The 10,682-nt window shown below is 42.4% G+C and overlaps 1 protein-coding gene across 11 annotated transcripts in view; it reads left to right on the top strand.

Moving 5' to 3' along the window:
- The window catches only part of Rere (arginine-glutamic acid dipeptide repeats), a 367,056-nt gene that overhangs the window by 273,956 nt on the left and 82,418 nt on the right, over positions 1-10,682 (top strand). The window lies entirely within an intron of this gene.

The following is a 10,682-nucleotide window of genomic DNA, read 5'->3' as shown; positions in this document are numbered from 1 at the left end:
GTATACAGTGTACTGCTGGCAAGGAAGGCACCAGGTCTCATTGCAGATGGTTGTGAGCTACCATGTGGTTGCTGGGAATTGAACTCCGGACCTCTGGAAGAGCAGCCAGTGCTTTTACTTTCTCAGCCATCTCTCCAGCCGCCTATAAACATTTCTAAATGAGCTGCTCAAACAATACCTGAAGAGCAGAAATATACATACAACAAAATTGACTTTAAATTTGTATCAATAAAGCAATAGCCATCCATACCAACGCAAATCTCTATAGCAGCTAACCTCTTAACTCGGTGTTTGTCAAGTATTAATTGTTAGGTGAGGAGGATGGGAACAGCTGGGCAGGGCACTGCCTTACATAACTGGGACAGGAAGACCTTTGTGGAGAGAGAAGGGGAGCCTTTCTGAAGGACTATAGGGAAAAGAGAATTCTAGGCCCTTTGATAAAAATATGAGTGAATTATGCAAGAAGTTAAATGGTTGTGGCTGGGACACTGAGGAGAAGGCAGTCCCAAGGGCAGAGCAGGTGTGGCCTATTGAACTGTGGTTTAGATGCTAATCATTTGCTCTGCAAGTACATTTTCTATGTCAGGGGGCTTCAGGGTGAGGTCCATGCACAAGGAAGGCTAGAACCAGAGGAATTTCATGTTCAGGTGATAGCTAAAACAAAAAAACATGAAATTGAGTTGTTTTGAAAAGTCATGCTGACCCTCTTTCACCGTAAGCCCATTTTCTTATAGGAAGGAGATAGAGTTCTGACTGGTGAGATTTTACATTCTCCAAAAGCCTTTGTAGAAGACAATAGAGGAAGGAAAGGATGGAGCCACTGTATAAGCTGAGCTCCTAAAGATGTCCCTCCATTTTGGCCTGTCAGTGGCATCCTGCCAGTGCAGTGTACTAATGATTGCATCCATCCATTCCTGCTGTCTTGAATGAGCTTCTCTCCTCTCCCTCTGTCACTCTGTCTTCCCTTCTGTTACCTTATCGCCTGGAGATTCCCTCACCTTCTACCTCCTCCAGTTCTTCCTATTGCCCTGCTGTTCCCCTCTCTCCTCCACTGCTCCACCTACCTCCAATTCAGCACTGACTCCCCTGCCTTGCTCCCATGACCTTTCGTTCCTTCTGGAATTTCTAGAATACATAACAGAGTTCTTTCTTCTGTCTAAAAGAAAGCCAGTTTCCTTTTCCTGCAGCACTTCTCGTGCTGGCTCTGCTGCTACTCCAGGATCTTGAGCCAGAAGGGTGGGGGATGAGGAGCCTTAGGCATCAGAAAGAATCCAGCTTCGTTTTGAAAAACAAAACAGGGTTCCAAAGTGGTGACCATTTCAAGTGTGGGATAATGTTGACGCGCCAGTTAGTTTGGGCTCATTTTTATCGTGTTTGCTTCTACTTGAGAAATGTTTTGGCAGTCACCCAACCCTTGCAGAGCTGAGAGATCGAATGGTTCCCTTGTTTGTGAAAGCTAAGCCTTGTTTTCTGAAACCTCAAACCCGGACAGTGAATGAGAGGGAGGGATTGGAAGAATGATAGGTTAAAGGAAGCTTCCTATGCAGAGTAGCTGAACAGTGGCAACAAGTCAGGGAAGGCCCTCTTCACTTTCGCCTGCCTTTGGCTGTGTTAATGGGCCTCTTCTGCTGAATTCACAGCATTTTCTTCTCATTGTAGGAATCAAGGAGTAAGGCACACCAATGTGTTCACGCTGAAATAGATGTATTTCTTTATTTTTCCCTCATGGTATTTGATATAATTGGAACATTCTGGTTATTTTTACTTTATTGTCTATAGCATGTTAATTTGACCTAATACTCAGTATCAGATCCTAAATGACCTCCACAAAATGGTTTTGAGTGTTGAGGTGGGAGTTTCCTAGCTGGGCTAGAAAGGTGACCTGCACTTCCTCGCTTTGGCAAGCCACTGCTCCCTGAAGAATCTAGCTTCTGTCCTTCTTAGTGTAGACCAGTGGTTCTCAACCTGTGGGTCACAACCCTTTTGGATATCAGATATCCTGCATATGAGATACTTACATTATAATTCATAACAGTAGTAAAATTACAGATATGAAATAGCAACAAAATCATTTTATGGTTGGAGTCACCACAACTGTATTAAAGGGTCTCAGCGTTAGGAAAGTTGAGAACCACTATTATTGTAGATTAGACCCTAACTGCACCTTGAAGCTGAGCTCAGCCCTCTGCCTGCTTTTGGAACCATTGATCCCTCTTTTGATCTCCATCTTTTTTTTTTTTTAAATATTTATTTATTATGTATACAATGTTCTGTCTGTATGCCTGCAGGCCAGAAGAGGGCACCAGACCCCATTACAGATGGTTGTGAGCCACCATGTGGTTGCTGGGAATTGAACTCAGGACCTTTGGAAGAGCAGGCAATACTCTTAACCACTGAGCCATCTCTCCAGCCCGATCTCCATCTTCTATATTCTCTTTTTTGTTTGTTTTTGTTTTGAAAAGGGTCTTTGTAGCCTAGGATGAAGATGACCTTGAACTTCTGATCCTTCCACCCCCACCTTCTGGGTGCTAGGGTGACAGGCCTGTGCCACTGCCCAACCTGTTTTCCTCTTTTTAAAAGTTTTTTTTTAAAGATTTATTTTTAAATAAAATTAAACACAAGTAAGTGCTCTTTGGAGGCTACACACCTCAGATTGGCCTGGAACTGGGATTGCAAGCAGTTTTGATGTGTATGGTACTGTTGGGAAGTGGTCTTCTGCAAGAACAGCAAATGTTCTTAGCCCTATAAGCATTTTTACATACTTCTCACAGCTGACCTGAAATTTTTAACTTTTGGAGTCAGGTTTAGTGATGCATATCTTTAATCCCAGCACTTCATTCCAGCACTCGGGAGGCAGAAGCAGGCCAATCTCTGTGATCTACAGAGGGAGTTCCAGGACAGCTAGGGCTACACTGAGAGTCTCTGTCTTGAAAATCCAAAAAATAAACATTGAAAAAATGAAACTAGTCAGCACAACTAGTTTTTGTCAATACCTGAACTTGATACTGCAACAAATTCTGCCTTCCTAGAGCAATTATGAGAATCACAATGGTAGCTCACCTAATGGCATAGCTCATGTTAGATGGACCAAGTCATATCAGAGAAGCATTTTTGGACAGAGTGCTTAGGAAATTCATGACTCTTTCCATGTACTACAAAATGGACCAAAGTAAATGGATGAATGCTATCCATGAGGGTTAAATTAATGATTAACCAATTTCACATACATTATGCTAAAAGCATCATTTCTTTTTATGTCATCCAAACTGGTAGGATTATGAAGAGAAGAGGAGGGAAATAAAAACAAATCAGAATGTTACAATACACAAAGTCTAGGTTATTGGGTTTTTTATTTATTTTTTATTTTTTGGTTTTTCGAGACAGGGGTTATTGGGTTTTTAATTATACATGATAAACACATTTAAATATAACACAAAGGCCCCAGGCTGAACTGCACCGAATTGAAGAAGATGAAGTCACCCTTCCATGCTTTGGTACTTTCTAATTCTGTCTGTTTGTGCATGCAAGCCACTGGTGGCCTCTGCGTGGCTGTGCTGTTGCTTATTGTGCTGGGATCCCATTGCTACTTGCTGCTGTGCTCCTAATTAGCATTCAGCTGTTGATTATGGAAATACTGGGATGCTTAATTGAATTCTTGTTAAAATTCTGTGCCTGTAGTTCCCTCATGGAGTTTGCCTGACTTGCAGGGTTATAAGATTGGGTGCTCCGTGGAGTTGTACACTCTCCCTCTGCTTCCTGTCCTGTTGGCTGCAATTGTGTTTTGTTTTGTTTTGTTTTCATGTTGAGTTGTCTTTCAGCAAAAGGTGTCACTCAAGGTGTAGGTTTTGTTGTTCACAATATTACAGCAGGGTGCTTTCATCTCTTCTTGGGTAACTAGCTTTTATTGTGAAATATGTTTTCCATTAAATATTTTATAACAGTTTTGTTGTAATCCATTGAGGTGAACAACCTAGATAAAAATGAACTCTGATATTTTTAACCAACGACAGCTAATCCACTGTGATAATAAACCTTAATTGGTCATGCGTGTGGATTCATTCACAAGTTCATAAACTTGAAAACATCTAATCCTGGGCTGGAGAGATGGCTCAGTGGTTAAGAGCATTGCCTGCTCTTCCAAAGGTCCTGAGTTCAATTCCCAGCAACCACATGGTGGCTCACAACCATCTGTAAAGAGGTCTGGCGCCCTCTTCTGGCCTTCAGGCATACACACAGAATATTGTATACATAGTAAATAAATAAAATATTAAAAAAAAAAGAAAACATCTAATCCTTCTTTCCATTTAAAACTCAGTTTATCATAGATGCTTCCTTTCAAAGTTGACATGATACAGCAAGTTATTCTCTAAGTATTTGTAGTCCAGGGAGCAGTGCAGCTGGCCACGGACTTACCTAGTTACAGAATGCAAAACAAACACAGTGGGGTCTCCCCAGCAGCATCTTCAGGTGCTGTATCTGCTTGAGAAACACTGTTTCCATTGTTCTCTGGATGTGCTGCAAGACAGAGCTACTGTGTGGGGCAAAAGTACAATGCATTTTATTTACTGTTTGTGAGTCAGTAGAGGAACATGGAATTCACAGCAGAATCAAAGTTAAGGTCCAAGAGCAGCTGGGGGTTGTGGAGGTGAAGGCAAGGAGGGGACCGTGCTGCAGAGGAAAAGGTTCTCACCGCCCAGAGCTAGCCTGGACTGATTTTACACCCCATAGTCCTGGTGTTCAATGGCAAAATCTTAATGCACAATGTAGGAGATGGCTTAGTGTGTGGCATTTACTTTTGAGAATTACAATTTTGTAAATTGTTGGTATTTTACATAGTGATCTGAATGACACTGGTGATGGGGTCCTGTATGTCATTTAAGATAAATCTGTTAATTTTATTTTTAAATATATGCCATCCCCTGTGGTTAGAACTTTATTAAAACCTGCCTATTGATCTTCGTTTATGTGAATATGTGTTTTATAGCACTGTAGTTTGATTTTATGTGCTTAGAGTTGTGCATGTAAATGAACTGTATGGTATTGGAATCCTCAGTTTTGTTGTCTGAGATTGGGTCCTGCAGTGTACTCCCGCTGGCTCTAACCTCAGCAGTCTTCCTGCCTCAGCCTTCTAAAGGTAGGCTTCCAGACATGCATGACCAAGCCTGACTTGAAATTCTAATACAGGTGGCTTTTGGGGGAGGGGCAGGGGGTTTGTTTTCTAATACAGGGAAACTCAAACTCACAGAGCAAGTGATTTCGAGTGCTAGGATTAAAGGTGTGTGCCACTGATGCCCGTTGGATTTTTTTTTTTTTTTTTTTTTTTTTTTTTTTTTTTTTTTTTTTTTTGGTTTTTCGAGACAGGGTTTCTCTGTGGCTTTGGAGCCTGTCCTGGAACTAGCTCTGTAGACCAGGCTGGTCTCGAACTCACAGAGATCCGCCTGCCTCTGCCTCCCGAGTGCTGGGATTAAAGGCGTGCGCCACCATCGCCCGGCTTCTGACCAAAATTTTTGAAGCTCAAAAGATATTGTCCTTCACAGGGCAAACCTGCAGTGATCTAACCTTAGGTGTGTTGTGTGCAGTACATCCCATGGCAGCTGTTTAAGGGATGAACTGTGTAGATGTCTCTCTGTGTTAGCTGCCCTGTCTCCAATTGTAAACTAAATTGGTGCTGCTTCTTTCATCCCTTTTTAAGTTTTCCATTTTGTTTTGTTTGTTTTTGGACGTGGTTACACTGTCTGTCTCAGACTGATCTAGAAATAGCAGTCCTCAGTGACTAGAGAGATGGCTCAGGGGTTAAGAGCTCTGGTTGCTCTTCCAGAGGTCCTGGGTTCAGGTCCCACCTGGCAGCTCACAGCTGTCTGTAATTCCAATTCTGGGTATCTGACACCCTCACATAGACATGCATGCAGGAAAAACACCAGTGCACATAAAATAAATGAAATCTTTAAAAGAAAAAAGGGGCAGTCCTTTTTCTTTCTTTCTTTTTTTTTTTTTTTTTTTTTTTTTTTTTTTTTTTTTTTGAGACAGGGTTTCTCTGTAGCTTTGGAGCCTGTCCTGAAGCTAGCCAGGCTGTCCTCGAACTCACAGAGATACGCATGTCTCTGTCTTCCAAGTGCTGGGATTAAAGACATGCGCCACCACCGCCTGGCCAAGGGCAGTCCTTTTGCTTCAGAAGTTCAAGTCCTGTGTGGTATTGCAGGTGGAATTACTACGCCTAGCTTTCATTTCATTGACTGTTCTAAAGCATATCTCAGTTCTTTTTTTATTTTGTTTTGTTTTGTTTTTTTGAGATAGGGTCTCTCTGTAGCTTTGGAGCATGTCCTGGAACTAACTCTTGTGGACCAGGCTGGTCTCGAACTCACAGAGATCCACCTGCCTTTGCCTCCGAGTGCTGGGATTAAAGGTGTGTGCCACCACCGCCTGGCCACATCTCCGTTCTTAACTATTAAGAGTAGGAAACAGAGGCAGGCGCTGACCTTTTCTTCCTGATGGAAACAGCACTGGCTGCTCAGTCCCTCGTGTGCTCTCAGTGTGATTCAAGGTCAGATTCAGTCCTTATTGGCCAAGAAAAATGTAGTTGCAGATAAGAATGACCTAGTATTTCAAGTATCCGTAAAATTGGATTGTTTTCTGTGATACTCCTATCAGCCTTTGAACCAAACTCTTGTTTAAAGAAGTCGATAGTGTGAATAGAGTTTATTGTCAAGTCCTTTCAGAAATGAGAGTAAAGTAAAAATCAATTACATGTGCAGAAAGATGGTGGAAAGCAGTCAGTCTGTCAGTTAGTTTGCAGAAAGAGTCTACTGTTTAGCAAACTATATGGAGAAATATTTTTAAATACTTTTTTTTTTTTTGTGGTTTTTTGAGATAGGGTTTCTCTGTGGTTTTGGAGCCTGTCCTGGAACAAGCTCTTGTAGACCAGGCTGGTCTCAAACTCACAGAGATCCACCTGCCTCTGCCTCCGAGTGCTGGGATTAAAGGCGTGCACCACCACCGCCTGGCTTTAAATCCTTTTGTCAATGAAATAGGACAATTATTAGAAAGAGGCCTTTTTAGACTGTATTCGTATGTCAGTTGAAGTTGCTTCTGGGTTAAGTCTAAAGCTCATCTGATACCTTACATTTCATAGACAGCTGCTTCCTTGTGTGATCAAAGAAATGCTCTTTTTTTTTTAATTTATTTATTTTACATATATAGTGTTCGGGGCACCAGATCTCATTATAGATGGGTGTGAGCCATCATGTGGTTGCTGGGAATTGAACTCAGGACCTCTGGAACAGCAGTCAGTTCTCTTAACCTCTGAGCCATCTCTCCAATCCAATGCTCTTTTTTTGTATGTTTTCTCCCTATTCATTTGTAAAGCAAAAGTCATTCTCATTTTCTGTTACTAATAATGTTTTTTAAAACTTATTATCTCCTAGCCATATTTTTTACTTGATTTTCTTTTAAAGCCAGCATAGTGTCATCATCCAGGACTCCCCGTTTGTGCTTACATGTTTGTGTTTTGTATTTGAGCCTTAGAGCAGAGCTGAGGCAGGGAAAGTGTAACCCCACCATGAATGTGAGCATGCCTTTATTGTTTATTGCAGCTCCGGATAATCATTTTAAATCAAAGATTTTTTTATGGAACATTTTTCATTTTTGCTTGAGAGGGACAATGTCCTTCTTCAGATGTCTTCAGATTGAAAGATTCATAAATACTAGGGCAGTGGGCTGTTGAAACCATATTTTCCATCTCATTTTCAAGGACGTAAAAAAAATGGAGATAGCGTATACTTCTCACCACTCAGTCATCTGTCTCTGTTCGTTTAAAAAATGAGAACAAGACACAAGGGGGCTTGAGAAATTGCATGTAGTTCTCCCATAGACAAAGTGGAATTTTATAAAGTGAAGAGGATGAAACCTTTTTCTTCTTCAGTTTCTTAGCAACAGATCAGAGTCAGTTTTAATGTGTGTGTTTGGAACATCCTGTGTACATCAACATCAGAGCCTTTTTCTTCCATGGGTGTGACATTTAGACTGCTATCTGGGATTTGGTGTTGGGAGAAAGAAAGGAAGCAGAAAACCTGAGAGAATGGAACTCTCTCGGCACCAGCTTCTGTTTCCTGCATCCCTCTGTCTAACATCTAAGGTCTCTCATGTAGAGGTCATAATAGTCATGGTAGCCACATGATTGCCTAAGGCTGTTCTGATTTGGACTTACTGGTTGAAACTCAGCCAGGCAGCCATGGTTTTATATGCTGAGGCTATAGCAGAGCAAATAGGCAAATATGCCTGCCCTCATGGGGTTGGCATTGTACTAGGCAAGATAATTAACACTGTGTCAAGTGTTGTATGTTAACTCAGTGCTAATGAGACAGCAATACACAGTCCAGGGCAGCTCAGTGAACTCTATTAAAGGTAGCCCTAAAATGTCACTTTTGAGTAAAGACCTAAACAACATTTGAGAGCCAGCCTTGAAAATTCATAGAAGAACATTCTAGACCAAAGAAACAGAGAATTGCAATGATCCCCTCATTCTTGTGAGAGATCCCATCCAATGTGGAGTGTTCTACGGTAGCTGAGCTGGAGGCTGTCTACCCAAGCTTCCCCTATGCTGTGTAAGCCATGCTCATTGCCTTGTGACATGGTCATCTGGGTACCGGTGCACTTGATGGGGAAGTCTGAGTGGGGTCCTTGGCCTGTAGGTGAAAGCTCACCTTGTATACAGATGTACTGGAAGAGTCAGGAAGAGATAAAGTAAGTAGGCCATGTGCATCTTGAAGCGCTTGCCTGATCCTGGATTCCGTTCCTTCTACCAAGCAAATGGGAGGTCCTGTGAACTGTTCTGCTTCCTTGAGCTTTGGTCCCTCCCTGCTGTCTCTGTGGTTTCAGTTGTGTAGGATTCTGAGTCAGTTACTCATATTAGACATTTCCTAGCAAATTCTAACCCAGGAAGTAAAGCATTGGAACCATTTGGGACTATCAGTCTAATACTCTGAATTCTATCCCCTGGGAAGGAGAAAGGATTTTTAAAAATTGTTCTCCAGCCAGATGGTGGTGACACACGTCTTTAATCCTAGCACTCAGGAGGCAGAGGACAGGTGGATCTCAGAGAGTTCAAGGTCAGCCTGGTCTAAAGAGCTAGTTCCAAGACAGCCAGGAGAAACCCTGCTCGAAAACCAAACCAAACCAAAACAAAACTGTTCTCTGTTGGGTCCAATGCTGTCTTTGGGAGTCTGCTCTGGAAAAGGCTCTCGAGGTTATACCATTTGACCAAGTCTGCTCGTTTCTGTTTCCCCTGACTTTTGTTGTTGGTGTGTTTGTTTGCAGGAGTCTTACTATGTAACCCTGGCTGGCCTAGAGCTCACTATGTGGACCAGGCTAGCCTCAAACTCAGAGATTCTCTTTCTCCCTGCCTCTGCCTCCAGAATTCTGGAATTTAAAAGTTTGCACCACTATGTCTGCTCTGTCCACTGACCAGTGAACTCATGCCACATGCAGTGACGATGGTGGTTACTGGCCAGGGTTAATTCCCTAGCAGTACTCTGTCCTTTCCTCCCCAGCACTGAGAAGTGAGTGCCTGGAAGTTATCTAGTCAGTGTGTCAAGTCTGCCCACTAGGCCAGAGTGCCATGTCTGCCCACTTGTCTCCGTGCTCAACTATGAGGACTAAGTGCTGTGCTTTAATGATTTATAGTCCCAGAACCTAGCCGGCATGTGGAACAAAGGTGGTAGATAATCAGAAAATATTTAGCTGGCTCAGAAGAGAAGCTCCCTCAGAACTCCAGGTTACTTCCATGGAGTGATCTGTCAGGCGATGCTGCTCTGCTGTTACCGTCTGACTGCCAGCCACTGCACACTCTGAGCTTCAGAGTTGACTGTTTATTTGCTGGTCCTTGTCTCCTTGTAGTTTTGTTTGACACCTCTCCCCTGCTGCCGCCAGTTGTTTGATTGATTTTACTACTTGATTGCAGTTCCTAAACGTGGAGTGGTGGTGCTAGAAATAAGTCATTGGTATAGAACTTGCCTTGCACATGGCTCTCCCTAAGTTCAGTTCCCAGCACTGCACATACACACCAAGTCTTACCCTTGGCCATTGTCATCCAGATTTAGTAAGGTATTAGCAGGGAACAGGAAGGAGCTTGGCAGCAGTAGCCCAAGTTAGCCCGGTCTTACTGCCTGACAGGCTGTTCTGTACAACTCAGCACTCTTTCCAAAGCATGGTCTGTTCATCCGACTCTCAAGACTGCCTGCTGTACACAAACCTCTGGTGTGCCTCCATTCTTGTATCAGTATCAGAGTGTTGGCTTACCTTGCAACCCATGCAAAGGGTTGTAGTAGAGTTAACCTTGGCAGTGAGAACTAGGAAAGTATCACATGTATACACCAGAGAACTAACAAGGAAGGGATAGGGAAAGTCACACATTTAAAGGAAAATAAGAAGATGAAGCAGAATGATTGAAATGTGCACCGTTCTGCCTGAGCCTAAGACATTTAATATTTTAAAGTGTGCACATGCTAATATCCTGGATCATTTTATCAAATCTTCAGAAATGATGCTTCCAGGATACTAAGAACAGAATGCATGGTTCTACCTCATTGGACCTTCTGTTCTTGTCACTGCTCGTGCTGTTTCCCAGAATTTTTTTAATTGACTTAAGTTGTTCTTTTTTTTATTTAAATATTTATTTATTTATTATG

This window comes from Microtus ochrogaster, chromosome 10 (genome assembly GCF_000317375.1).
Source record: "Microtus ochrogaster isolate Prairie Vole_2 chromosome 10, MicOch1.0, whole genome shotgun sequence".
Taxonomy (NCBI): domain Eukaryota; kingdom Metazoa; phylum Chordata; class Mammalia; order Rodentia; family Cricetidae; genus Microtus; species Microtus ochrogaster.
This window is presented reverse-complemented; position numbering and strand designations above follow the sequence as displayed.